Source organism: Notolepis coatsorum (assembly GCF_963971535.1).
Source record: "Notolepis coatsorum genome assembly, chromosome: 5".
Taxonomy (NCBI): domain Eukaryota; kingdom Metazoa; phylum Chordata; class Actinopteri; order Aulopiformes; family Paralepididae; genus Notolepis; species Notolepis coatsorum.
This window is the reverse complement of record NC_140169.1, coordinates 85,169,158-85,191,657: the sequence shown is the minus strand read 5'-3', so window position 1 is coordinate 85,191,657 and position 22,500 is coordinate 85,169,158.

Genomic DNA, 22,500 nt, shown 5'->3' with positions numbered 1-22,500 from the left:
GGGCCAATCGTAGCATACCTTTAAAAGCATTCACAGTAGGAAGTGCCTGTAGTGTAGACAAAGTTTTAATTGCAACCTATTCCATAAAAAGGGAGCATAGTGGGAGAATGCAGCTTTACCAAGCTCTGACTGCATCAAAGGAACATTTAACAGCATCCCATTTGCTGCTCGTCTGGTATTAAAAAAGCAAGTATAAAAGGACAGAAGTCGGGGAGGTCCAGTAGCTCACCACGTACCGCGAGTGCTATTTCAGCGCCGTGGACAACCGTGCTTGTCACAGATCTGGGGCTGAGCGAGTTCGAATCCCGGACTGCAGCCGTGCCTTTCCCAGAGTGTCTTCCCCCCCACCGGACCCTTTCAGCCTGCTTCTGTCGGTCGAACTTGACCAGGTATAAATGCGATAAACGTATAAAAGAGCCAGGGAAATGGCCAAAGTAAAAAAAAAAAAAAAAAAAAAAAAAAAAAAAGGACAGAAGTCTGGAGATATATAAGGGCAGCTTACCTAGCAATGACTTAAGGATAAAAATCAACATGTATGATTGTCTTCTTTGGTACAGAGAGGACCATCCTAATGACTGATACAAAGTGCAGTGGTGGGTGCCAGGGTTTCCGTTAGAATTTTTTTTTTTTGCAGGTCTGAGTGTCCGGTAGATTTCAATCTACCGGACAAATGGGATAAATTCCGGTCAGAGTTTATTGAGCTTAAAAACAATTGATAGGCCTATATAAAGAATGACATCCTCAAGGCATTTATAATATTTTTACTTAAAACTAGGCTACTTTTGCGTATATACAGTCATTAATATATTCCAAATAAAATAAGTCCCTCGAGACTTCGTGCTGCTGCTGACTTGAGGTGTCGGTGGGCAGTCTGCCCGACATTAATAAACAGCAGTCTGTTATAATCACATTTTTATGAGCTAACGAATTCCGTTATATTGGACATTTGTATTAATTATATCAAGCGAAGAACTGAGAAATTTGGCAGAGAGAGACGGCAACATTATCGTGGGTTTGCGTGATCCTATATCTCCACCTCCCAACGACTTGGTGCTGGTCATAATGTCCGGTGAAAATAATTCCCTCTAAGCACAATTTGATTATTTGAATTGTATTAAAATAGGCTAAAATTAAGCCTATGCGATGAACGAAACAATCATTACATTTGTTTAATCGTTGCTTCACCAAGCAGCCGGTCTAATAATGACAACGCTGTTGTCAGCGCGAGCTTGCTGCTGCTAGATTTGCGAGAAGCATCCAGCTGCAGACCCGCAGACCAGCGGTGTTTTCAGGTCCGGTCTGGGGACCGCTCAGCAGCGCCCCCCACCCAACAGCTCAATTGCCAATGGCTGAATTGGAGTACTGCACTGTGCCGGCAAAGCTGGCGGGTTCTGTGGGTCTGCAGCTGCATGCTTTTCGCAAATCTAGCAGCAAGCTCTCGCTGACACAGCGTTGTCATTATTAGACCGGCTGCTTGGTGAAGCAACGATGAAACAAATGTAATGATTGTTTTGTTCATCACATAGGCTATTTAATTTTAGCCTATTTTAATACAATTCAAATAATCAAATTGTGCTTAGAGGGAAGTATGGTATGCAGAATCCAGCTTTTTAAGCAGGGAGGAAGGAGCATGCATATAGATTACATCGCCATAGTCTAATACAGGCAGAAAGGAACTCTGCACAATTCTCTTCCTGGCTTCAGACGGGAAACATTTCTTTAACCGGAAGAAGTAGGTTCCCAATATGAACATCAAACAAAGGCCATCTTTTCATCAATCCATATGCCCAGATATTTATAGGATGCTACTTTGTCAAGGCATGTCCCTTCCAGTGTCAGAATCGGAGGGACAGCTGTATTAGCTTGAGAGCGAGAGAAGGTCATGTACTTGGTCTTTTTTGCATTAAGGACCAGTCTTAGCCTTAGCAAGGAGTGTTGTTGTGTGTTGTTGTGTGTGTGTGTGTGTGTGTGTTTAGAATGCATGCATTGATGTTTGTGAGCAGTGTTTTACAGTATGTGTCGTCACGTGACTCTGTTGCTAACCAGGAAGCCTCTGTGGCTCTTTAAACCCCAACTCTTCTCCTCTCCTCTCCTCTCCTCTCCTCTCCTCTCCTCTCCTCTCCTCTCCTCTCCTCTCCTCTCCTCTCCTCTCCTCTCCTCTCCCTCACACCTCTCCTCTCCTCTCCCTCTCTCCTCTCCTCTCCTCCTCTCCTCTCCTCTCCCCCTCTCCTCTCCTCTTTTCTCCTCTCCTCTCCTCTTTTCTCCTCTCCTCTCCTCTCCTCTCCTCCTCTCCTCTCCTCTCCTCTCCTCTCCTCTCCTCTCCTCTCCTCTCCTCTCTTCTCCCTCTCCTCTCTCCCTCTCCTCTCCTCTCCTCTCCCTCTCCCTCACACCTCTCCTCTCCCTCTCCTCTCCTCTCCCTCCCTTCTCCCTCACATCTCTCCTCTTCTCTCCCTCTCCTCTCCCTCACATCTCTCCTCTCCTCTCCTCTCCTCTCCTCTCCTCTCCTCTCCTCTCCTCTCCTCTCCTCTCCCTCTCCCTCTCCCTCTCCCTCACATCTCTCCTCTCCCTCTCCCTCTCCCTCTCCCTCTCCCTCTCCCTCTCCCTCTCCCTCTCTCCTCCTCTCCTCTCCTCTCCTCCACAACACCAACACTGTGTCATGTTTAGTTTGTGCGCTGAGCGCCGCTGGGCCACACAGACCACGTGGTCTGCTCACAGGCATGTCACACGGACCACATTCTTATCATGTAAATCACTGCCTTGTTATTGCCTATGACCGAGACCATATGACTGTGAAGCTTAGCTTAGATGATATTAGCACCTATAGGCCGTCGTCTTGTGATCCCACTTCCGGTTCTTATTATGCAACGGCTCGCTTGTTATTTGGTCTTATTTCTTTTCTCAATAAGCCCCCCGTTACACAACCTACTTGGGATTTGTATTGATCTGTTCCTGTGGGAATGTTTGATAACTGCTAGCGGAATCTCTTTGTTACCTTGACCTCACCTCCGAGGAGGCCTATTGGGGCCGCCCCTCCATTTAAAGTTAAATTCTTAGTCGACTTGTTGATTTCATCAACAGATCTGTGAAATGCACCAGAGAGTAGGCCGACAGGGCCTGTGCTGTTTTACTGCCGTCCTCGGCTAAAGGGATTGTTAATTGACCGTGATTATTGATTGTCGTAATTATTTTTGTACAACAATTTAATACTATTTGTACCATACAATACCATACAGTACACTACAATACCATACAGTACACTACAAAAATGTTGACTATTTGTACCACTACAATACCATACAGTACACTACAATACCATACAGTACACTACAATACCATACAGTACACTACTATACCATACAGTACACAACAATACCATACAGTAGGGGTGGACGGTATGGTCTAAAATTTATATCACGGTATAATTTGAAGCATAGACGGTAACGGTATATATCACGGTATCAGTGTTTCTGTTAGAATAATTTTTTTTGCCTGATAGGCAGGCTATATAAAGAATGACATCCTCAAGGCATGTAGATTTATAATATTTTAACTTAAAACTAGGCTACTTTTGCGTATAAAGTCATTATATTCCAAATAAAATAAGTCCCGAGTCGAGACTCCTGCTCCCATTGCAAACAGCGGGGGGGGGGGGGGGCGCTGTTGAGCGGGCCTGTGACCAGACCTAAAAGCGCCCATGGTTCTGCGGCTCTGCACCTGCATTCTATTCGCAAATCCACTGCTGCTGCCGTCCTCCGGCTGCAGCCGTCGTTATCATAACACTACACGCATATCATAATGTTTACAGCAAACTGTAGTTGATCACCAGGTATGTTTTATTAACGTAGAATAATTCATATAAGAAAAACGATAGGGACATCTCTTACCTTTCTCCACTGGTTAAAAATGCCAGGAACTGAAATTGAAACTTACTGTGCGCTGCGGTGATATGTGTTTATTATGAAATGACAATTGCGTGTTGACACGCCCACTGCGCGAAGCCTCCTAAATAACTTTTTCCAGTTTGCACATATCTATTATCTATGACTAATTCTATCTATTTTTAGGGGCAAATGCGATTGAAATAGTCGCGCTGTGGTTACATGACGTCATTGCTATTTTAGAGCTGCTCTACCGGTTACACGGTATAGTCAAAATCCATACGTAGAGCAAATTAATACCGTTTATACCGTATACCGTTTATACCGTCCACCCCTACCATACAGTACACTACACTACAATACCATACAGTACACTACAATACCATACAGTACAACACTACAATACCATACTGTACAACACTACTATACCCATACAGTACACTACTATACCATACAGTACACTACAATACCATACAGTACAACACTACTATACCATACAGTACACTACTATACCATACAGTACACTACTATACCATACAGTACAACACTACTATAACATACAGTACACTACTATACCATACAGTACACTACTATACCATACAGTACAACACTACTATAACATACACTACACTACTATACCATACAGTACACTACCCATACAGTACACTACTATACCATGCAGTACACTACTATACCATACAGTACAACACTACTATACCATACAGTACACTACTATACCATACAGTACACTACAATACCATACACTACACTACTATACCATACAGTACACTACCCATACAGTACACTACTATACCATGCAGTACACTACTATACCATACAGTACAACACTACTATACCATACAGTACACTACTATACCATACAGTACACTACAATACCATACAGTACACTACTATACCATACAGTACACTACTATACCATACAGTACACTACTATACCATACAGTACACTACTATACCATACAGTACAACACTACTATAACATACACTACACTACTATACCATACAGTACACTACTATACCATACAGTACACTACTATACCATACAGTACAACACTACTATACCATACAGTACAACACTACTATACCATACAGTACAACACTACTATACCCATACAGTACACTACTATACCATACAGTACACTACTATACCATACAGTACAACACTACTATACCCATACAGTACACTACTATACCATACAGTACACTACTATACCATACAGTACACTACTATACCATACAGTACACTACTATACCATACAGTACAACACTACTATAACATACACTACACTACTATACCCATACAGTACACTACTATACCATACAGTACACTACTATACCATACAGTACAACACTACTATACCATACAGTACAACACTACTATACCATACAGTACAACACTACTATACCCATACAGTACACTACTATACCATACAGTACACTACTATACCATACAGTACAACACTACTATACCCATACAGTACACTACTATACCATACAGTACAACACTACTATACCATACAGTACAACACTACTATACCCATACAGTACACTACTATACCATACAGTACACTACTATACCATACAGTACAACACTACTATACCCATACAGTACACTACTATACCATACAGTACACTACTATACCATACAGTACAACACTACTATAACATACACTACACTACTATACCATACAGTACACCACCCATACAGTACACTACTATACCATACAGTACACTACTATACCATACAGTACACTACTATACCATACAGTACACTACAATACCATACAGTACACTACTATACCATACAGTACACTACTATACCATACAGTACAACACTACTATAGGCATACAGTACACTACCCATACAGTACACTACTATACCATACAGTACACTACTATACCATACAGTACACTACTATACCATACAGTACAACACTACTATACCATACAGTACACTGTTTAATCTTATACCTTGCCTCACACTAATTTGTTTTTATCAACCTGCTTGTGAAGCACTTTGGTGTCAGCTACCGCTGCCTGGAAATGTGCTATACAAATAAAACTGACTTGACTTGACTTGACACTACTATACCATACAGTACACTACAATACCATACAGTACTACTAAAGGCGCTATATAAAACGAAGTATTATTATTATTATTATTATTATTATTATTATTATTATTATTATTATTATTATTATTATTATTATTATTATTATTATTATTATTATTATTATTATTATACCATACAGTACACTACACTACTATACCATACAGTACACTACTATACCATACAGTACAACACTACTATACCATACAGTACACTACTATACCATACAGTACACTACTATACCATACAGTACACTACAATACCATACAGTACAACACTACTATACCATACAGTACACTACTATACCATACAGTACAACACTACTATAACATACAGTACACTACTATACCATACAGTACAACACTACTATACCATACAGTACACTACTATACCATACAGTACACTACTATACCATACAGTACAACACTACAATACCATACAGTACACTACTATACCATACAGTACACTACTATACCATACAGTACAACACTACAATACCATACAGTACACTACAATACCTTACTGTACACTACTATACCATACAGTACAACACTACAATACCATACAGTACACTACTATACCATACAGTACACTACAATACCATACAGTACACTACAATACCTTACTGTACACTACTATACCATACAGTACAACACTACTATACCATACAGTACAACACTACTATACCATACACTACACTACAATACCATACAGTACAACACTACTATACCATACAGTACACTACAATACCATACAGTACACTACAATACCATACAGTACACTACTATACCATACAGTACAACACTACTATACCATACATTACACTACTATACCATACAGTACACTACAATACCATACAGTACAACACTACTATACCATACAGTACACTACAATACCATACAGTACACTACTATACCATACAGTACAACACTACTATACCATACAGTACACTACTATACCATACAGTACACTACAATACCATACAGTACACTACAATACCATACAGTACACTACTATACCATACAGTACACTACTATACCATACAGTACACTACTATACCATACAGTACACTACTATACCATACAGTACACTACTATACCACACAGTACACTACTTACTACTATACCATACAGTACACTACTATCTTCCTGGGGTCCACAAAAAAAACATTTATTATTGCAAAACGAAATGATTAAAAGTCAGTACTCAACACACAATGCATAATGAAACTAACAATTAAGATGGCTAAAATGATTACATGCAAGCACAGAAACAGAAAACAAAAAAAACAAAACAAAATACTTTACAGTGTTAAATACAATTTAAGATTATATTTTTTAAATGAATCTACTGTAAATGCAGAAGAGGTTTTGAGGCAGGTTATTCCAAATAGTTAATGCTCTAAAATAAAAGATCAGAAGACAGTGTTTTGTTATCAACATAACAGGATGAGTTGGAGAGGCTGTATGGACGGGGAGGTGGACCGTGGCAGAGCAGATATGTGGCTAAGTGACTTCCCTCGATTAATGACAACATGATATCACTGGACAGAAAAGGGGTATTTTTGGAGACAAACAGGTAGACAGCGCCTCTTGTTCTTTATTCATCCATTTCTTTTTAGAAATTCATTATTGAAAGTATAAAACATGATTTTCCCAGAAATGTTTGCGGTGGAAATTGAGCTATGATATTGTGTGGGCAAATGACATGGCAGCGTCTGACGGCGAGAGGGAAATATTATACGGTGTGTCAAAAATAACTTGACCAAAAACAGGGATATGTCGATACCTGGCAGTGTTGCTTTCAGGGGAAGAATGTGCTCGTATGACGGCAGGACACTTTAACTATGGCCTAGACGTGCATGCTAGGCACATCAGGACACTTTAACTATGGCCTAGACGTGCATGCTAGGCACATCAGGACACTAACTATGGCCTAGACGTGCATGCTAGGCACATCAGGACACTTTAACTATGGCCTAGACGTGCATGCTAGGCACATCAGGACACTTTAAGTTAACTATGGCCTAGACGTGCATGCTAGGCACATCAGGACACTTTAAGTTAACTATGGCCTAGACGTGCATGCTAGGCACATCAGGACACTTTAACTATGGCCTAGACGTGCTTGCTAGGCACATCAGGACACTTTAACTATGGCCTAGACGTGCTTGCTAGGCACATCAGGACACTTTAACTATGGCCTAGACGTGCATGCTAGGCACATATTCCATTTCCTGCCACCACCAAGCACTTTCATTAGTCCATTTCAGAGCAGAAACGTAACACAGGGTCCGGTTTAGAACATCACATCAGTCGTTATTCTCTGAAGTGTGTTTCCAGATGCATTTCTGCATCAAAGATCATACAAGCCAGACATTTTTGGGTCATAGTGTGATTTTTCATGCATCTCCCAAAGTCTGGTACCAAGCAGCAGGGCATTAGAAGGTTACTTGATCAGTGACCACATGTTGTTCCAAGTGTAAACACATGAGTCAGATATGGGTCGCTTTATACCACGACCCCATTTTATTTAGGACTTCAACGTGGAATTGAGGAATATCAAAATAAAAGCACACGTTGTTGAACTTGATCATGCATATTTATTAGAACATTTTATTACAGCACTGTTATCATTACACATTTATAAAACAAGGTATATTTAGCCAAAATATGTTGCCAGAACATAAAAAAAATATATATATATTTTTTATTAATATTTTTTTTTCTTTTTTTTACTTGCCAATGTGACCCCACTATCACCTACCCACGACCCCACTTTGGGTCGCGACCCGTAGTTTGAGAACCGCTGGCCTATAGGTATCCCTGCATCCCTACCTATGATTGTTCCTTTTCAAAGAGTATCATAGAGTCCAGTTGACCCGCTCACCTCTGCTGCCCCGAGGCGCCAGACCTGTCTGCCCCGAGGGAGAGCAGGCGCTGGCAGGGCAGCCTGATGAAGTGCCACCACGTTAAACAAGGGGAAGGAGGCTTTTTGCAGGGTTGTGATTATTATTATTATTATTTGCCTGGATTTTATTTGATTTTATTTTATTAGTGTCCAGTCCACACACAAAAAAAACATACAAAAACAATTATTATTGCAAAAACAAAATTATTAAAAGTGCATAATGAAACTACTGTAACAATTAAGATAGCTAAAATTACATTACAGTGTAAAACAAAAACTAAAAATTACTTTACAGTGTTAAAAACAATTTAAGATTCTTTTTAAAAGTGAATCTACTGTAAATGCAGCAGAGGTTTTGAGGCAGGTTATTCCAAAGAGTTAATGCTCTAAAAATAAAATATCTCCTTAAAGCGTTGGTTTTAGGACCTGGCAATTCAAGCTGCCCACTACTGGAACCTCTAGTGTAATGCTCGTGCACAGTATTACTAAAAACAATCTGATTATGTATAAAAACAGGAGTTTTACTGCTCATGACCAACTTGAACAGCACAAGTATATTAAAAGACAATCTATTCTCAACGTTAAGCCAAGAGAGGCGGGCATGCATACGGCTCACACTAGACCTTAGTGAGCAGCCCAGTACCAAGGATCAAGGATGTGGGCTAGATATAGGTATGTTTATATTAGGGATGGGCACGAGTAATGTCTTCCAGATCCAATACGCGCATGAATTACTTGAGTAATTGTTTAGGGAAATAAAATAAAATTAAAGCGCATGCCAGCAGCAGTGACACACACACACACACACTGCCAGTTTTCTCGCTCTGAGGACATAACAATGCACAGCAATATACCCAATGCTTAACCCTTTCACTACCACACTACAGAAGGTTAACCTTTCACCAACACACTACAGACGGTTAACCGTCTGTAGTGTGTTAGTGAAAGGGTTAACCTTCTGTAGTGTGGTAGTGCAAGGGTTAACCTGCTGTCGTGTGGCAGTGAAAGGGTTAACGTTCTGTATTGCCTCAGTTAACCCTTTGGTAGAGTGGTAGTGAAAGGGTTAATGCGTGTCGTCAATCAAAACAAGTCGGTTACCGTGTTGTAATAATGACCTCCGCTCTGCCTGCAGCAGGTCCCACCGCTCCTGGAACAGCATGTCCGTGTCAACACTAGTCTATATGAACGCTATGCAAAGTGGCTGAGATATATGTCGTCAGTGCAATTTAGAAATGCACAAACCAGGCGGCTGGGTGGCGCAGCGGACAAGGCGCTCGTCACCAACGCAAGAGACGCTGGTATCGAATCCAGCTGTCAGCGTTGCTTCCGGCTTGGGCCGGCCGTCATACTGGCTCGATTGGCAGAGTCAGCAGGAGGGAAGCCGGTGGGGTGGGTCCGGGTCGTTGTGGACAGCGACTCTTACAGTTCGGTCGGGGCGCCTGCACAGCAAGGGGAGGATCTAAGAGAGGTAGTGTGACCTTCCACACGTTACACCCTCCCAGTGAGAGTCCGCGCTGCCAGGTGAAAAGAAGCGGTGGGCTGGCTACACATGTGTCGGAGGAAGCATGTGATGTGTTAGTCTCCGCCCTCCCAGACCGACGGTAGGGGGTAGAGTGCGCAACGACCAGGAAGGGGATTGGGAATTGGCATAACGACTAACATTTGGAGGGGAGAAAAAAAAAACGGAAAAAGAAGGGGAGAAAAGATAATAAAAAAATAAAATAAAAAATACACAAACCGCAGTTTTTATCTTTATACAAAAATGTATTAAAAAAAGATAAAGGAAATCAAGCACCCTCAAAAACCACTGGAGTTCAGTTGAAGTACTGGAATAATGGATTCCTCACGTCGCCCATCCCTAGTTTATATGTCAGGTTATGTGAACTGTAGGTCAGGAGAATACACTGCTCTCTGCACTGAGTGGACAGGAAAGTAACGTTAGGTTATGACTATAACCAAGTTCTGTTAGTATAGCGACGCTCTGCATCGCTCTCTGCACTATCTCGCATACGTGCACGCGCACTGAATAAAGACCACAATGTACCTTTAATCCCAATATTTGTCTGACCACACCCCTATCAGCTTACCCATATAAGCAGGGGTGGGGCCACCCACTCTCCTCCTTCCCAAGCTTTCGCCACAAGGCGAGGTCAAAGGCTGCAGTGGCGTCGGATGCCGAGCGTCGCTATACTAACAGAACTTGGTTATAGTCATAACCTAACGTTCTGTATCGTATCGCTCTCGCTCGGCATCGCTCTCTGCACAAGGGAGGCCGAGCGAGAGCCAACGGCCGACAAATACACCCCGCTGACAGCCCCCCACAAACCATCAGAACAGGGAGGGCCGAGCCCCCCCGACCCACCCTAATGGCGGGCACCCCCCCTATTAGGGGCTTCACGGGAGGGCGACGGACCCGACCGTGCGAAGAGGCACTCAAGCAACTCAACGCACAGGGTGAGCAGACCGTGGCTTGACCCCACGACTACACACACGCACAACCCGCATGCCACCCGGGAACGAACGGAGGAACAACCTCGTTACTGCCCCCAGAATCACGGGGTCAAGGGCAAACCCAACCCCGTGGCAAGGCCGTAGCAGCGGAGCACGAAGGAAGACCCAGACCCACCAAAAGGACTGGACTCCCTAGAATGGGGGCCCGGAGAAGTCCATGATGCCAGCATCAAGACCCCACCAGGTGGGCACGTAGTGCCCCGCCCCCCACATCGCCAGCGTATTCGGACAAAGGCCCCTCAGTTACTGCACCTGGTATTCCCAGGCGGAAACCCATCCAAGTACTAACCAGGCCAGAACCTGCTTAGCTTCCGAGATCGGACGAGATCGGGCGTGTTCAGGTTGGTATGGCCGTAAGCCGAGCGGGCCCCGTCCCCCCAATAGTACACCGCCTGGCACACTGACCCTGCAGAACAGGCAGTCAGCATGGCCGTAAGCACACAAAAAAGGTTAACTAACGGAAGCAGGCAGCGCACCGGGGAAAAACCAGGCAACAGGCTGTTAACCCTAGCCTGGAGACTGCGGACGAGACAGGCGCCAGAGGGGACAGCTGAACACAGCCGCCCCGGCGGAAGGAGCGTAAGCTGGCGGTGTTGCATGACCAAGCCTCCATTTAAAAACCTCCACCCAGAGGGGTCGAGGCAGAGAAGGCTGACACGATTGGCAGACGTCATGAACGTGCAGGGGCACCCTCAAACGGTGAACCCGGGAGTTGACACTGCTCCAACACACCAGGGAATCAACCACCTCGGTGTTACCCAATGCGGTGGTTGTTCCTATAACCCCTCAAGAAAAAACTCCAAAACACACCTGCGGGTATACACCGGCTATACCGCAGTACAAGTGTTTCAGTTTCCAAAAAGGGTTAACCCAGGCCTACGGGTCGCAAACATCACTTCGGACCGGGCCTGGCGGTACGGGAAGCACAGGGTCACCAGAGGAGGTCAAAAAACCACCCCCACAGGCCCCTCTTCGCCATGCGTGAGAGAGGAGCGAAAAATAATGGAGAACCAGCCCCTAAGCACACCGTACCTGGTATTCCCCGGCGGTCTCCCAACCAAGTACTAACCAGGACCAACCTGTGTAGCGGCCGAGATCCGACGAGATCGAGCGCGTACAGAATGGCATGGCTGTAAGCCATGACGACAGTGCTGAGTAAAAACATACCCAACCAGGGTCTCCATAGCGCTTAACCCTGTGACACCCAGACCGACCTGGCATTTTTCCCCCTGAAAAAAGCCCAAGTCCCTCAGGGTACCAGAACAGCAGATCTGCATCCCCGGCGGACAACGGGTTCAACTGATCTGGACCAGCGTGACCAGAACCAGTCCCGTGCCCTAACCACGCCGACATGCCTACTCCAGGAGAAGGGCAGATATGCGTGTTGATCTTAACATGAAAAGAAGGCGCCACCCAGACGTTCGGACGAACCGCGCCTGGTGGCCCACCCCAAGGGCGTGAGACCCCACCACATATGTTCAGATCCATCCCGTCATCATCCCCCAGACATGAACGAGAATCCGTCGACAACCCACCCAGGTCATGGGATGTGGTCGTCGGAAGAGGAAAAACCCCCATCTCAGTTGCTTTATAAAAACGCCGTTTCAACCACAAGCAACCAAGGCGTGCCAGTCAATCGCCTGTTTACAGCGAGCTAGCACTATACGTGCGTCGGGACACACCCCCATCAATGAACAGGCTAATTAGACCTGTCATTGAATCCCCAAGGCGCCCAGGGGAACGACAAGAGGGGTGTGACACTCCCTAACTCCAACACTTCTGGAATAGAAAGAAGGAAGCATCAACAGTATGTATCCCAGTCTACACAGCCGGGGTAAAATATGTTCACATTTTTACATCCCACCACCCTCCCATAGGAAAGAGACGGGGATCCCCAGAGAGACTTCCCACGCGAGCTGTACAGATTGAAAAGAATATATTGCACCTTGAGCCATGTAAAAAACTGGTTTTAGGGCCCCCGGGGAAGAGGCACTAAACCCATACACACTCAATAAACGAATTGAATCGAATATACATACAATAGAAAAGGACCCTTCTAGAGGGTCCACTCACTTTGACAATCTGAGGAGGAAGGCTCTGTACTCTGATGGAGGCTTCCTCACATGGAAGAAGGAGTCCGAACTCACAGAAGGCCTGAATAGGCGCTTGGTGAGGAGGAGCCCTGACCACCCCCCCTGAAAACAGATCCATCACATGGACCTGAACAGCACACGGAAGTCCTACCAACAGAGACGCGCACGGTGACGTACTCTATGGCGGGGGAATTCCTGCGGTGCACACGCCCAATATACCAGGCCGTGGGACCAGGAACTCCCTCCCCCCCCCCCCGTAACGTGCCGAACCGCCACGTGACGGGAACCTTGAAGGACAGGGGGTGTACCCCTGACCGACAGAACAATGGGGAGAGGAAAGGTTACCAGTTCACCCCTTTACGACCCCACACCCATGATACGATGTAACGACAAAAAGAGAATATGACACAGTCATAGTCAGCTCTATGAAGCGTTTCACAGCTCCACACAGCGCATGAGCTAACCTGCTATCTGATTTTTACTAAGGAAAAACACAGAATAGAGAGGGCTCTAAGAACCCCGGTCCAACATACACATGTGCTTCTGTGGCCAGTACAACCCAGTTGTAGGTCACATGACACACACAACCCATCATCACCTACAAAAAATGGCAAAAACACTCAACAGAGGAACGCCGTTTTTTTCACAATGAGAGAATACATCATTCTCGATTAGTATCGACCACAGGCCTTGCTAAGCACACATGACAGCAACCAAACCAATTTCCCATTAGGAAATAAGTTTCTCCAGCAGATTTAGCACAACCTCAGCAATCAAGCTAAGAGTTACATCGTATCCCTACCACACAAAAGACACAATTAATGCACAAAATGTCTGATAGGAGGATGAAAAAGTCCCCAGGGAACCGGGGGGGAAAACACAATCCTCCTATTTTACCCTCAATACGGCCAGTTAAAACAGGAAAACCTGTTAATGTGTGAACACACTGTTCATTGTCATTACAGTCTGAGAAAGAACATTCTTTTACTCACTTGTCACCAAGCATAGCTTCATAGGTTAGTTACCTTAGTTGTGAGTACACGGTGCATATAAACACCATGATGTTTCTCACACAACAACCAGATCATTCCCCGATTTGCACGGAGAAGCTAACTGCCAGTGACAAAAACAGCTCACACATAACCCGCAACGTATCCTAAATGCATTGTAGCAACACACGTTTTGGGAAAAACACCGTTATTCACAATACATTTAGCAAAGTAAAACCAGAAGACGTGTTATGAGGTCTGGTCAACCCCGTTCCTACCCGGAACGCAGATCAGCGAAGTGCAGTCACAGACACCGTAGGAAACACAGCCGCTCCTGTGTTGTCCGAACTGGGCAGCGTCACCGCCCCAACCCGCACTACAGTCCCCTGTTGATGCAACCTTGCCGTCCTGGCTCAGGGCAGGGTCGACGAAACATCCCCTGTCAAGGATGACGTCGTGGTCAAGAGTGTAAAACATGTTAAAATCAAAGCACGTTCAACAGAATAGCATCAAGCGATCAGAAGCGAGCTCACGGCGGCGCGCGAGAAGCTAAGCTACCCCGCGCCAGCCATGGCCATAGCAGCAAGCTAACGTTACCTAGCGACCACGACATGCTAGCCCCGCAGCTAACAGCTGACTGGCTAATAGTAGGCCCTAAGCAGGCCATGCAGCGATCCAGCAGGCTAACGCAGCAGTTAACAGCTGACTGGCTAACCGTAAGCTATGAACATGTAAACAATGACATAACACTCACCCAGACAGGCCGCCGTTCTGAACCTCTCCTCACTTTTTAAGAGAAAAGAGAAAACAAGATGTCAACACCGCTTCACAACGGTGACATTACCACATCCGACGGAATCAGCACAGTACCAACTGGCCTGTGTAGCTGACTTTGAACATGAATCTGCCGCTATCGCACATTACATGCACATATCCCCTCGTGAAGGAATACTCTCATTTGGATATGAAAGATGGGGCCTTAACACGGTGACAGAGAGAATCCACTCGTCCAGAACACACAGGGATCACCAGTGTCAATGGTCGCGGCCCACTAGTTAAAACTATAATGGTCTTCAGACCAAGGCCTTCTGTCGCCTAGGTGGCTAAACAAAGGACCCTAGCCTGGGGCCGGTTTCCATAAACTTTGTCAAGTAGCCCCCATAGCACTAACAGACAAGTGGAGCCCGCCAGCAAACACTACTCACCCAACCTGGAACGCACCGCTTCTCACAACAGCGGCATGTCCGACAGTTCAGCTGTGGCCTGACAGGTTTCACCCCAACAAACACAGCAAGGAACTGCAGTTGAGAAGCATGCAGCGGCGTGCTCCCAATACGAAAACCGGTGGAGGGTTTTTAGAATGATCATCATCTTCCAGACACTCCAGTACGAAGACAATATCGCCGTATTTTCTCGAAAATAGTGAGAGAGAAAATAAAGATATGATGTCAACGTATCCTTGTTTCCCAAAGCTGCTCCTAAACCTTTCTTCCATCATGGTGTCAAGTGTGGGGATCTACCGAGGCACTTCTTCCTTGTGGTGAAAGCGAGAAGGAGGAGAGTGGGTGGCCCCACCCCTGCTTATATGGGTAAGCTGATAGGGGTGTGGTCAGACAAATATTGGGATTAAAGGTACATTGTGGTCTTTATTCAGTGCGCGTGCACGTATGCGAGATAGTGCAGAGAGCGATGCCGAGCGAGCGCGATACGATACAGAACTGTAGTTAACCCTTTCACTACCACACTACCAGACGGTTAACCCTTTCACGGCGACAATACAAAAGGTTAACCTTTCACTACCACACTACAGACCTTCTGTAGTGTGGTAGTGAAAAGGTTAACCTTCTGTAGTGTGGTAGTGAAAGGTTAACCTTCTGTATTGTTGTCGCTGTGAAGGGGTTAACCGTTTGGTAGTGAAAGGGTTAAAGTCTCTTTAGATACGACTGATCTGCTGAATGCATCAGAATATTACTGCATTCTGTTACATTAAGATCTACATGTGCGAACTGCGAAGCATCTCGTTCCCTCAGTCTGAAGGGAATCGGTGCTGCTTATGAATCTTTCCCACTTTGCCCACTTGGCACATGTACATTTTCTTACAATAACACCAGCTGATTGGTATATCAGACGCCCCGGGGCGACTCATTTGCGGTAGTTTGATAGCGGCACTGACGGGCACAGAGCCAGGGCCCCAACCAAGACATCATAAAGAAGCCATCGAAAAATATGTGTACGGCTGCAAAAACCATGACTTGTGTTGTTCAGTGCACAACACGCGGTGGGCAATAATAACCCCTCGGACTGGCATCGCGTTAATGACCCGACCGGAGCACAGATCAAGATGCACAATTCAAATGATTTATTAGTCATGTGTTTAAGAACTGTGACTTCCAGCACAAATTATAATTTTGTCACACAAACAAAACAGAAAACGTGTGCGTCTGCGACTTGCCTATGCTGCATTAAATATATACGCAGCATGGACATAGCCCAGTTGAGCTGCACAGCACCAAAATACATAGGGGCATACGAGGGCAATCCCGACACTTGGCACGCACACGGAAAGTGCACAGCACACGCAATGACTACATCCCATGCCAACAGTTTGAATCATTGATGACACGGCTATACGGCGCACAGTGACCCGGCTGCTGCTGCTGCTTCCCGCGGCTAAAAGGTTTTGACAACTGCATTGCATTTGCAAACAAACACCAATCTTCTCCGTTTACGTGGCTCCTCAGTGCTCTGCGACATCATGGTGCAACCGTTACAGCAGGCCCTTTGCATTGATCGTCCACTAGTACCACTGCAGGGAACTGTGGAGTATTGACCTGACATCCTTATATATATATATATATATATATATAGTGTGTGTGTGTATGCTGGTAAGTCATACTGCAGTTCCTATAAGGTCAACATAATGTACTACATAGTTTCCCTCTTGTCTGTGACATGTTTTATGTCTGGTGTTTCTTTAAAGGCCCTTCTAGGGAGGCGGACATCAACTTCACTTCAAATTACTTTATTTTCCTTTCGGAACTTCATTTGTGCAGTGGTTGAAAGACAAACATACAGTCACACAATACATAGACAGACACTCACCACTGGCAATTAGCAGAAGCTATACTGTAAAATGCTGTGTGACGCATTGCATTGGATAATTGTTGTGCAATTCCCTATGTATACTGTATCTGTCCCTATCAAATAAACACCACGTGAAATGAATTGGAAGTTCAGCTGCGGGCTGCTGTTGCGAAGGCAGGACCGAACACCAAACATAACCTACATGCTATAATTGGACTGTATTTCCTCTGGTGGATGTTTCTGGAACAAATGGCGCCGGCATGTATTTAGTTCTGTATGGAGAGTAGACTGTATAAGGAGACGTGGCGGAGGATAAATCATACATTTTAGGTATGATGTTTCTTCCCGTCTAATGTCATCTCGGCCTCGTCGAAAACGAGGGTCCGCCCCCCTCAATGTATTCCCCCGAGAAATAAATAACGGTTGAACAAAAGGAAACTAGAGTCCGCGGGACCTGGTGACGTCTGGTCGGGTCGGGCGAGGGTCTGATTGTTGGCACTAGAGGCCCACTCGGTGTGTATTGTGACCCGTGGAGCTACAGACCTTCATGTGCACCTGTTTGTCTACTGTCAGATAGAGCTGTGTCCCCGAAGCCTGTTTTTGGGATTCGAACTTCGCCAGGGTTTTTCGAACGGATGTTCGAACCATTGTTTTTTAATCATGCAAATAATTTTCTCCTAAATAATTTTTCTGGTTCAGTACTGTCGAGTCTTTAGGCACATTTACGCATATAACGTAGCGCATATGTGCATATTGCTGCAGTTATTAAGAGTAGTAGTACCTACTTACTGGTCACGGGAGGCTTCAATAACATTTGGATGGTAATCCATTTAGTCAATACATTTGTTGAAACAACATCTTTGTTGGCCGACGGCTCCTGCCATCTTAACGTTAGCAAGCTAAACGTGCAGAGCTTAATTAGCACGCATAACATACCTGTGTAACGTTAAGTAACTTGTGTTCCGCTGGAAAAGTTCAGCATCACTCAAAATCATTATATAATATGTATGTATAATATATTAAGCTGATAATAATTGCATTAAATTATTTAATTATTAAATAAAAATGGAAATCATGCCCAGAAACGTGGTTTTATTCATAATTGACAATGTTTTACATCGCAACACAAGTTTCTCTAAAGACTTGACAATGAAAACATATGTTACAATATAGAAAATAAAACAAAAAAGGTTTTTATACAGATGGACTCAAACCTTTGATACTGTACTTGATTTCCATTTGAATTTAATAATTATATAATTGAATGCAATTCACTTATGATTATCAGTTTAAGCACACATATGAAATATTGGGTGTTTATAGAAAAGTTTATACAGTTTGAAGTATTTGTAATCATGAAAAAAAAAACGTTTGTTTTTAAGTGTTTTTAGTTGACTGTTTTAACACATCCTGCGCCAAAAACGAGTTTACTCGTTATTGCCCGCCAATCTAATAACGGCAACAACGAGTTTACTCGTTTTTATGATTGTTATTTCCTTTATTCGCCATTGGCATTCATAATTCATCCAGGAAGGCTCCGGGAACCAGCTGGACCCTGTCTGATATTTCAACTCCTCAATACCGCCGCCTGGTGGATTTCGGGCGAGTTGCACTCCTCTCTAAACCGGATGTGGTGCTCTGTGCATCGGGAAAATCCTCCGGCAGAGATATCTTGTTATGTTGATCAAGACAAACACTCGAGTGCATTTGATCGCTTTCGAGACGCAAGAATCAATATGCTTCTGGCGTTTATTGCGTCATACAAACGGAAAATGGATATAGCAGATCGACATCAAATAATAAAAAAATAAATCACCAGACGCATCGGCCACAGGTAAGAGGAATCTAACGTTAATTCCAGCTCGATTGTCCATTTATTTCATTGCAATCCATCTGCTCACTTACTGACAATCAAGGAATCATAAACGACCCCCCCCCCCTTTCCTTCACGCATGATGGAGCATAATGTATACCGAGCATATGCATTTGAATTGTTTAATATAGCATGTATAGGAACGAAACACCAATCGATTATGTGTAATATGCGTCGGGGCCAGGGTTAGAAATTAACATTTTTTTTCAAGGGCTTTTTTTGCCCCCCTTAATTGCTTTTCGGGGGCATTTTTTTGTATTTCGGGGGCACAACATTTTTATAATGAAAATTAACAAAGATTATAAAACATTCTTGACACTTTTTTTTACAGTCTTCGTCCCTATGTTTGATAACGTAATGTTAATGTCTCCATATATAGGGCTCTACGCTAACCTTTTTCCCAAGGAGCACATGTGCTCCTAAATAAAATGTTAATAAATCAAATCTAAATACAAATTTAGGAGCACACAGAAATTTAGGAGCACAGTGACAATTGTTAAAGTAACACACACACACGCACACGATGTGTGACATCATGGCTTGGTTTCATGTTTTGAGGTACCTTCAATTATCTGTAAATAATACATACATACTCTATCTAAATAGATTAAATATTATTGTCCCTGAGTGAGGGCAAGTTGTGTTGTTGTCTTGATATAATAACCGGTTGCCTCTGGATCAATGAATGTCTAATATTGAATAATATTATTAGATATTTTATTTTTAACATCCCTAATTCCAACAGTCAAGAGGCTTGTTTCAAATTGATGAAAAACCCCACACACGCAACGTTTGTGAGTATAGGCTCTGGCCAGATCGATCAATGAAATACGTTGCGCGCTCAGCGCTGTGGAATGAAGGAAATGCGCATCGGGATCGGATTTGGATGTTATTCTTTTGGAGTTGTGTTACAAATGGAATGGTCTTTCCCCGCCGAACACAAGTTACTTAACGTTACACAGGTCGCGCTATGCAGATGCTTAGCTTGCTAACGTTAAGATAGCAGTGTAATGCTTGATGAGAGCAGAGCGCTCTCTCTGTGTTCGCAGCACCTCTCAAGTGCCTGTAACACGCAGCGGGCCCCGCCTCCCTCCTCCTTGGAACAAACATTCCACCCAAAAACTGAATTTCAGTCCAGTTTCAATCTGAACTATTAACAGCGGAGCTGTTTTGTAATCTTCACAATCACTCGTCTGTCTCGCACACTGCAAGTAAATGATTTTTCCGGTTTGCACACACACATATTATTAGGGGCAATACGAGGGAAATGCTCGCACTGTAGAGCATATATATAATTATATATATAATTAGTAAACTGTCTGGGGCTTTTTTTGCCCCTCTTAACTGATTTTCGAGGGCATTTGGTCAATTTTCGAGGGCATTTTGCCCCAAGCCCCCGTTAATTTCGAACCCTGGTCGGGGCCTATAACTAGGAATTACTGCTATACACTCCAAAAACATACTTATATTCACGACGGTACTAACGCGACAATGTATGAATGGAAAAATATAACGTTCCCACATCCAGAACGATAGATACCCGATGTTGAAGGGGCCATAGTAATGTCGATAGCTATAATATTTTAAAAGTTATAGCCCTGCAAAGAAGGTGAGCGACTCCATAGGGTTACATCACTGGCAGAGAGTGGTATAAGATGGGCATACTGCGTGGCACAGAATGTGTTAAGCGGGTGTACCCAGACTTTTGACTAGCAGGGTGTGTGTGTGTGTGTGTGGTGTGTGTGTGTGTGTGTGTGTGTGTGTGTGTGTGTGTGTGTGTGTGTGTGTGTGTGTGTGTGTGGTGTGTGTGTGTGTGTGTGTGTGTGTGTGTGTGGTGTGTGTGTGTGTGTGTGTGTGTGTGTGTGTCATACTGTCGAAGCCACGTGGAGGGGAAAAAGATAAAAAAGATTATGGCTGCTACAGATTAAATCCCTAGAATTGACTCATTCTTCCTACACCTTCTAGGATGTGCTTGCACACCACAATTTGAGACCAATTCAGGCAGAAACCCTTTACACTACATTCATTGTAGAACACAACTTGACCGTGTGCAAAGCAAAGTGGTGCGAAAGAGCGTTACACTATTGTGGTTCTCAAAATATTCTCCCAAGGTTGGCAGGTCTGTACTGTTGACTTTTATTCATATTTTATATTCATATCCAAATGTTTTATAACCTATATTTATTGTCTCTTATTACCCTGCCCATAACTGTACCTCCCCTCCCCTGTGCTGCTATGGTTTCCCCTGATATCTTATCCTATCTTATCTTATCTTATCTTAACCCACATGTGATTCTGACGTATTCACACTTTCCGCGGGTCTCAAAGACTCAGACGGCAAAATAATTAGCGGATAAAGTGAGATTCCACCCGTGTTGAAGGATTCACACACAGTTTGTGTTCAGTTGATATTTGTAAGCAGCATCCACCACTTTCTACTACTACGCTAGGGGTGAGAGAGAGAGATTCTTCTAGATAATTCTATTGTTCATCACCATAACGTTCACATCTTTATAAAAGGTAAACGAAGTAAGTGATGCTCAGGAAAATGGTCAAGGGTTACCTAAAATATGTTTGCTGATTAGTAAACGGGCTAAACGTCATATTTAGACCTCTATGGTCCTCTAATTCAAGGGTTCCCAAAGTTTTCAGGCCGCGACCCCCGAAATAACAGTGTCAGAGAGCCGCGACCCCCACTATTATAGTAGGTATAAATCCTTTATTTATTTTATTTTTTTTGTGTTTAAATGTATTATTTTTTTTTTTCTTTTTTAATGTATGGTTGAAACATGCAAACGTTCAAACGCACACACACTAATAAGCATTGGAGGCTTTTAACCAGGGCCAGACTGGGGAAATCATTCAGGCCAGGAAATATAGTGTGAAATATAGCCCCAGTCAGGCCACTTTTTAAGCGGGGGGTCCCCCACCAGGAAATGTTGTGTTACAAAGACTTTTTTCTTTTTTCTTTTTTGGAAATCATCTGGCGACCCCCCCGCCCCCCCCACGGCGGCACGCGACCCCCGC